General features: G+C 37.2%; 1 long non-coding RNA gene across 1 annotated transcript; it reads left to right on the forward strand.

Annotated features, from left to right (window-relative positions):
* Positions 1 to 1,768: 1,768 nt before the first annotated feature.
* Positions 1,769 to 5,316, forward strand: LOC104983630. The gene is made up of 2 exons (XR_824666.1): positions 1,769 to 2,444; positions 4,669 to 5,316. It is a non-coding gene; the product is annotated as an uncharacterized LOC104983630 (long non-coding RNA).
* The last annotated feature ends 2,597 nt before the right edge of the window (positions 5,317 to 7,913 follow it).

Genomic DNA, 7,913 nt, shown 5'->3' on the forward strand with positions numbered 1-7,913 from the left:
GAATCATCAATTGTTCAATAGCACATTGTTTAATCTCCATATCTTTGTGAATTTTCCAGTTTTCTTCTTGTAATTGATTTCTTGATTTGTACCATTTTGGTTGGAAAAGATAGTTGATATGATTTTAATCTTCTTAATTTATTAATACCTTTTTTGTACTCTATCATATGATCTATTCTGGAGAATCTTTCATCTGTGCTTAGAAGAACATATTCTGTTGCTTTTGGATGGAGTCTTCCTTATATGTCTGTTAAGTGCATTCTGACTTTTAAGTGGGAATGCCTAGCTCATTAAAAAAATTTTTAAATTTATTTTTTAATGTAAATTTATTTATTTTAATTGGAGGCTAATTACTTTACAATATTGTATTGGTTTTGCCATACATCAACATGAATCCACCACGGGTGTACACAAATTTAATATAGTTATCAATAGGTGTTTTATTTCTATACATCTATCATTTTTGTTCCACTTGTTCACTCAATTTATATTCCACTCTTCCTCCTTCATTGTTTTATTATTCTTGGAATAATTATATATTAAAATAATTGTTTTTGTTTGTCCTTCTCCTTTCAGTTCAGTTCAGTCGCTCAGTCGTGTCCGACTCTTTGCGACCCCAGGAATTGCAGCACGCCAGGCCTCCCTGTCCATCACCAACTCCCGGAGTTCACCCAAACTCATATCCATTGAGTCGGTGATGCCATCCAGATCTCATCCTCTGTTGTCCCCTTCTTTATATTCCTTTATTTCTCCTTTTCTTCCTTCTTCTGGAATAGTTTAAGTTTTTGTGCTACTGTAAATTTCTATTGGCATCAAACTATTTTTTTCTTTTTTAGTGTTTTTTCTTGAGATTACAGTGCATTTGCATGTGTTAAGTCGCTTCTGTGGCCCTATGGACTGTAGCCTGCCAGGCTTCTCTGTCCATGGAATTCTCCAGGCAAGAATACCAGAGTGGATTGCCCTCCTCCATTGCAATCCATGCCCTCCTCCAGGAGATCTTCCTGACCCAGTGATTGAACCCACGTCTTCTGTGTCTTTTGCATTGGCAGGCAGGTTCTTTACCACTAGCACCACCTGAGAAGCCCCTGAGGTTACAATTTGCATCCTTATATATTTACAGTCTTAAAATTAATACTATTAAGTTTTGTTTAAAATACAAGGACACTGCAATTGTGTATGGCTATTTAACTTGTTCCACTTCCTTTATGTTAAAGTTATCACATGTATATTTTGTATATTATGAACATATCATTAATGTTATAAATTTTGCTTTAAAGCAAGGTTGGCAAAACTTTTGTAAAGGGCATGGAAAAGCTAAACAAATTACCTATGGTCATAAACCTTAATTTAAGAGAGAAATACTTGATTGATGATAAAAACTAAACTGCAAATCATTATGTACTATATCTCTGAGTTTATGAAAACCTTACTAGAACCCAGAAATTCCTTCTTGTTTCCACAAGTGCATGCAACAATTACATTGAAAAAACATAGCAGCAAGAGGGATACATATCAGTTTCTCATCTTAGAGGGAAACTGAATAGTTTTCAAGAATATGGCCAGTCCAGGTTCGATGCACGATACTGGATGCTTGGGGCTGGTGCACTGGGACGACCCAGAGGGAGGGTATGGGGAGGGAGGAGGGAGAAGGGCTCAGGATGGGGAACACAGGTATACCTGTGGTGGATTCATTTCGATATTTGGCAAAACTAATACAATATTGTAAAGTTTAAAAATAAAATAAAATTAAAAAAAAAAGAATGAGTAAGATAAAAGTAAAATTCTTAGCTTCACTTATGCAGCTTACTGTTATTGAGTAAGCTATAGTGAAACATTTCCAATCCCCCCATTAAAAAAAAAAAAAAAAGAATATGGCCAATCAGGTCATGTTTGGAGAGGACCCTATATTAAGTTCCAAAGAGAATGAGCTGAATTTTTAGTGACATCAACACTTTTAATCAACACTCCAATTTATTTGTCAAGAACAAAGCACCTGCCTTAATTTTCTGAAGAGCAAGTGCTGTTGGTAGGCTACAAGCTGAAGATGATTAGCCTTGGAGTCACTTAACTGGCACTGTTGATTTATATGATTGAATCATAAATCATTTATATGATTTATATGGCATCATATGACTTAAGACCTGTTAGGCTTGGTCATTAATTTGTTCTTTGACATGGAGAGAATAAAATATGTTTGTGCCTCAGCCACCTCACTTATAAAATAAAAGGATTAGATAAGGCATTTTTTTCAAACTCCATGACTTTCTTTATAATCTAGTTATTGTGTTTTTCCTTATCTCAGGGCACAGTCATATTAACATCTCTGACTTCTGTTCTGCATGATGATAACGAGTTTTCCAACCCAGGGCAGTTTGATCCTGGTCACTTCCTGGATGAAAGTGGCAACTTTAAGAAGACTGACCACTTCATGGCTTTTTCAGCAGGCAAGCATGCTTCATTTTTGTCTGTACATTAGAGGTCAAATGAGAGGAGGAAGAGCTTTGTATGGAGGCAACCCTGAGCTGGACAAATTGTCATTTTCATGAGTCCAGAGGCACCACTCCCAAGGTGCAGATAATTTCTGATTGGATTGGAGGCTGCACTCACTGAGTTCTGCCCTCTCACCCACCTCTGACAATCTTAAGGGCTCCTCGTAGAAGTCTAGTTCCACTGAGACTTTTCTCCCCCGTCCAGAGATGCCATTCACTCAATAAATGTCTCTGAGGACCTTATATGTAGTAGACCCATGCTCACTCAGATCCAGGGATAGAAATGTGAATAAGGGACAGCTCTCCTTTAAGAAAGAGGAATGTGAGTTAACAGATGATGATACTCCAGAGAGACAAGTGCTATTCAAAAGGCTTCTGTGGAAACCCAGAGACAGGAGCTCCTGAATCTTACATTTTGGGAGCAGGGCAGAGGACAGAGTAGTTGGAACAAAAGGGAAATTTTCTTGCAGGAAGAAATATTTTAGTATCTTCCTTTAATTTGGGGAGGTCCTTGAAAGAAAGAGGCAGGGTACTCAAAAAGTTTCATTAAAGGCAGTTTAATGAAGAGACTCTTTTCAGAGGTGTGGACATGATTAACTGAAGTATCAAGGAATGGTCAAGTACTCAGGGATGAGCATCAACAGGACAATGTCATCATCCTATGTCAGAAGGACTGGGAGAAGGAGGGTGTTGCTGGAACCCAAGCAGATCTTTAGCAAAGAGAGAATGGATGCCTCAGCAGGAGATGGGTCTATAGGCTGGAGAATACAGCCACTGCTGAAATTGTGGTCTGACAGGCCGGGACTGAGGGAGGGCATACTCTAACCTTCTCTAATCCTGAGTTTATTCACGGTGAAGAAGGGAACTAACTAGTGGGGTTATGCAGTCCATAGAAATCAACTTCCTAAATACACAGTAGGTGTAAAAGAAAAACAAACACAGTATGGATCTGGAAAAATGGAGAAATGGAGAGTGTTCAGCACAGTCCAAAGGATAAGGGTAGAAAGTAGAGGGTGAAGGGCCTTTCCTACAGAAGGAACTGAAATAGGGATAGAAATAGGAGGTTCACTCCTCATTGAACATCCAGGAAAATAGGTTTGAAGGAATGCTTGATGCTTGGTCCCAAGATTATGAACAATGCCCAGAATTTGATCTCAAAATGAGATCCTGCTAATCTTTTCCTTATCTACTTCCTGAATTTTGGGTCCATTGTTTCATAACAAACTGGCTTAAGATTTCTGCCCAGTTTGTGGGGTTTGCAGGATTGCTTTGTCTTGGCACTGTAGTATCATTATAAGACCTAAGGCTTCACTTTCTTGTTGCTGTTCAGTTGCTAAGTCATGTTCGACTCTTTGCAACCCCATGGATGGCAGCACACCAGGCCCTCTGTCCTCCACTGTCTCCCGGAGTTTGCTCAAATTCATGTCCATTGAGTTGGTGATACTATCTAACCATCTCATCCTCTGTCACATCCCTTCTCCTTTTGCCTTTACTTTATGAGCTTATATTCCAGGGTGTGGGACACAGGATAATTATAATTTCATGTGAAACATTTTGTATTAGAAGTATTTATGAGTCTTGTGGAAAACCAGCAAGAGAATGAATTATATCCCCCTGGATAGATCAAAGAACTCTGTATAGAGCAGGTGACACCTGTGGTGGATCTAGAAGGATATAGATAATCTCAGCAGGAAGAGCTGAGGGAAACAATATTTCAGTTGGAGGAATGACTGGATACTCATAACACTTGAAATAGCTAGTGTGTCTGGGGGTTAGAGAATGGTTAATAATATTTGTGTCAAGTTTGTGACATTTCTTTTTATACTTGGCAATGGTAAACTCTCGAATTGGAAGTAGATGGAAAAATATAGTGTGGAGCTCATGTTATTTGGGATGGGTGAGTGTGTATGTAGAAAGATATTACTGGCAAGCCTCAGTAAAGCAATATTGACATGGGTGTACAGAACAGACTCCGTTTAATAGAGAATGTACACTGAAATCTGTTCTGAGGAAATAAAGCAAACCGGATTTTGGTGTAAATAGAAGAAGCCATAGGTTAATTTGTCTTTTATTAATTTGTTTGTTTATGTATTTACTCATTCCATATTTATTTATGCTCCCCTTTGTGATATGTTAGAAATAGAATTGAACAACTATTTAATTTATGTGTCATTTTTAGGAAAAAGAGTTTGTGTTGGAGAAGGCCTGGCCCGCATGGAGCTGTTTTTACTCCTGGTCAGCATTTTACAGCATTTTACCTTGAAATCTGTGGTTGATCCAAAGCACATTGACACTGCACCAAGTTTCAAAGGGTTAATCTCTATTCCACCCTTCTGTGAGATGTGTTTCATTCCAGTCTGAAGAAAGGGCTGACTGCCAGGTTGCAGAGTGAGCCTCTCCAGCTCCATCTACACAAGCTGATGCTCTCTGTCCTGGCTGTTACCCATTGTCCAACTCTCCCTTACCTTTAGGAGTGACATTCTTGAGCCCTGCCTGTTCTAATTTTCTTTAAGATTCAGTTCAAGTTTTTTTTTTTTTTGCATGAAATAAAACAGTTTTGTCCCCAATAATTTTTTTTAAAATTACAGTCCTGAGATCTTAAGCTACATCCCATTTATTGTGTATACCAAATGGAGGGCACCTTATAAATGTTATATTTTATTAAAAATTAAAATTGGCAATTATCCCATGTGATAAAATTTTTAAAAATGTGTTCATCTCTTACTCCTATTTAGCTCTCTGGGGGAATGATCTCTTGATAGTTTGGATGTATAATTTTGCCTTTTCCCAATGTTTATTAAAAATATAATTATGTGTTTGATGGGTATGTTTGTGTATATATGTATATACATGCAAAAGAAATCAGGTGAAGATGACTCCAGCTAGAGGGAATAGTATGAGATAAAACTTGAATTTATTAGTCTTTCCAGAGATGTTCTTCCTCTTTCCCCTAGTGATTAAACACACACACACACACCCACACACAGACATACAGACATATAAAGGCAAAGAAGAGGGGAAGGTAATTAATATACATGTGGGTTATATTTGAACATACACAGAGAAATCTATGTGTGTGTTTAGTGTTCATGTGTGTATGTATTACTTATAGCTATGGTTTTTTGGTGACATTATATAATAGCATAAAGTTGATATTTTCACAAGCAGTGTAAGTTAATGTATCTCATAATACTCTGTTAATAGATATGATAATTTTTTAAAATTATCTTCCTATTCAAGGATATTTATATTATTTTTGAAAGCTTGTTAATATAAAAATGCTACTATTAATACATGCACACATCTTCTATTATTCCTTTACTGTCTCTTCAGGATAGTTTCTTAGAAGTGGTGTGGCTGCACATATATATGCACTTTAATTTTTCATAGATACAGAAGCATAATGCCCTAAAAATTACACATCTGCTTCAGTTCAGTTCAGTTCAGTCGCTCAGTCGTGTCTGACTCTTTGTGACCCCATGAATCACAGCACGCCAGGCCTCCCTGTCCATCACCAACTCCTGGAATTCACTCAAAATCATGTCCATCGAGTCATTGATGCCATCCAGCCATCTCATCCTCTGTTGTCCTCTTCTCCTCCTGCCCCCAATCCCTCCCAGCATCAGTCTTTTCCAATGAGTTAAGGAACTCATTGGAAGTTAAGGAACATGATAAAAAGCTGACCAAACCAAACAAAAGAGGAAGAGATAGAGAGTCTAACTGAAGAGAATTCAGAATAATGATAGTAAAAATAATCCAAAATCCTGAAAACAAAATGGAGTTACAGATAAATAGTCCTGAGGCAAGAATTGAGAAGAGGGAAGAAAAGTTTAACAAGGACCTAGAAGAAATAAAAAAGTCAATCAATAATGAATAATGCAATAAACTGAGATCAAAAGCACTCTGGAGGGAACCAACAGTAGAATAACTGAGGCAGAAGATAGGATAAGTGAGGTGGAATATAGAATGGTAGAAATAAATGAAGCAGAGAGGAAAAAAGAAAACAGAATTTTAAAAAGTGAGGACAACCTCAGAGACCTCTGGGACAATGTTAAACACCACAACATTTGAATCATAGAAGTCCCCAAAGAACAAGACAAAAAGAAAGGCTATGAGAAAGTACTTGAGGAGATTATAGTTGAAAACTTCCCTAAAATGGGGAAGGAAATAGCCACCCAAGTCCAAGAAACCCAAAGAATCCCAAATAGGATAAACCAAGGTGAAACAACCCAAGACACATATTAATCAAATTAACAAAGATCAAACACAAAGAACAAATACTAAACACAGTAAGGTAAAAACAACAAATAAAACACAAGGGGAGTCCCATAAGGATAATAGTAGATCTTTCAATAGAAACTCTTCAGGCCAGAAGGGAATGGCAGGACATACTGAAAGTGACATACTGAAAGAGAAAAATCTACAATTCAGATTATTGTACCCAGCTAGGATCTCATTCAAATATGAAGGACAAATCAAAAGCTTTATAGACAAGCAAAAGCTGAGAGAATTCAGTACCACCAAACGAGCTCTTCAACAAATACTAAAGGATCTTCTCTAGACAGGAAACACAGAAAAGGTTTATAAACTTGAACCCAAAACAACAAAGCAAATGGCAACGGGATCACACTTATCAATAATTACCTTAAATGTAAATGGGTTGAATGCTCCAACCAAAAGACAAAGACTGGCTGAAGGGATACAAGACCTCTATATATGCTGTCTACAAGAGACCCACCTCAAACCTAGGGGCACATACAGATCAAAAGTGAAGGGCTGGAAAAAGATATTTCACACAAATGGAGACCCAAAGAAAGCAGGAGTAGCATTACTCATATCAGATGAAATAGACTTTGAAATAAAGGCCATGAAAAGAGACAAAGAAGGACCTACATAATGATCAAAAGATCAATCCAAGAAGAAGATATAACAATTATAAATATATATGCGCCCAACATAGGAGCACTGCAATATGTGAGACAAATGTTAACAAGTATGAAAGGGGAAATTAACAGTAACACAGTAATAGTGGGAGACTTTAATACCCCACTCACTCCTATGGATATATCAACTAAACAGAAAATTAGCAAGGAAACACAAACTTTAAATGATACAATGGACCAGTTAGACCTAATTGATATCTATAGGACATTTCACTCTAAAACAATGTATTTCACCTTTTTCTCAAGGGCACACAGAACCTTCTCCAGGACAGATAACATCCTGGGCTATAAATCTAGCCTTGGTAATTTACAAAATTTGAAATCATCTCAAGCATCTTTTCTGATCACAGTACGGTGAAATTAGATGTCAACTACAGGAAAAAAAATATTAAAAATACAAACATATAAAGGCTAAATAACACACTTCTGAATAACCAACAAACCAGAGAAAACACAAAACCCCAAAGCCTATGGGATTCAG

This window comes from Bison bison, unplaced genomic scaffold, assembly GCF_000754665.1.
Source record: "Bison bison bison isolate TAMUID 2011002044 unplaced genomic scaffold, Bison_UMD1.0 scf7180017843021, whole genome shotgun sequence".
Lineage (NCBI taxonomy): Eukaryota > Metazoa > Chordata > Mammalia > Artiodactyla > Bovidae > Bison > Bison bison.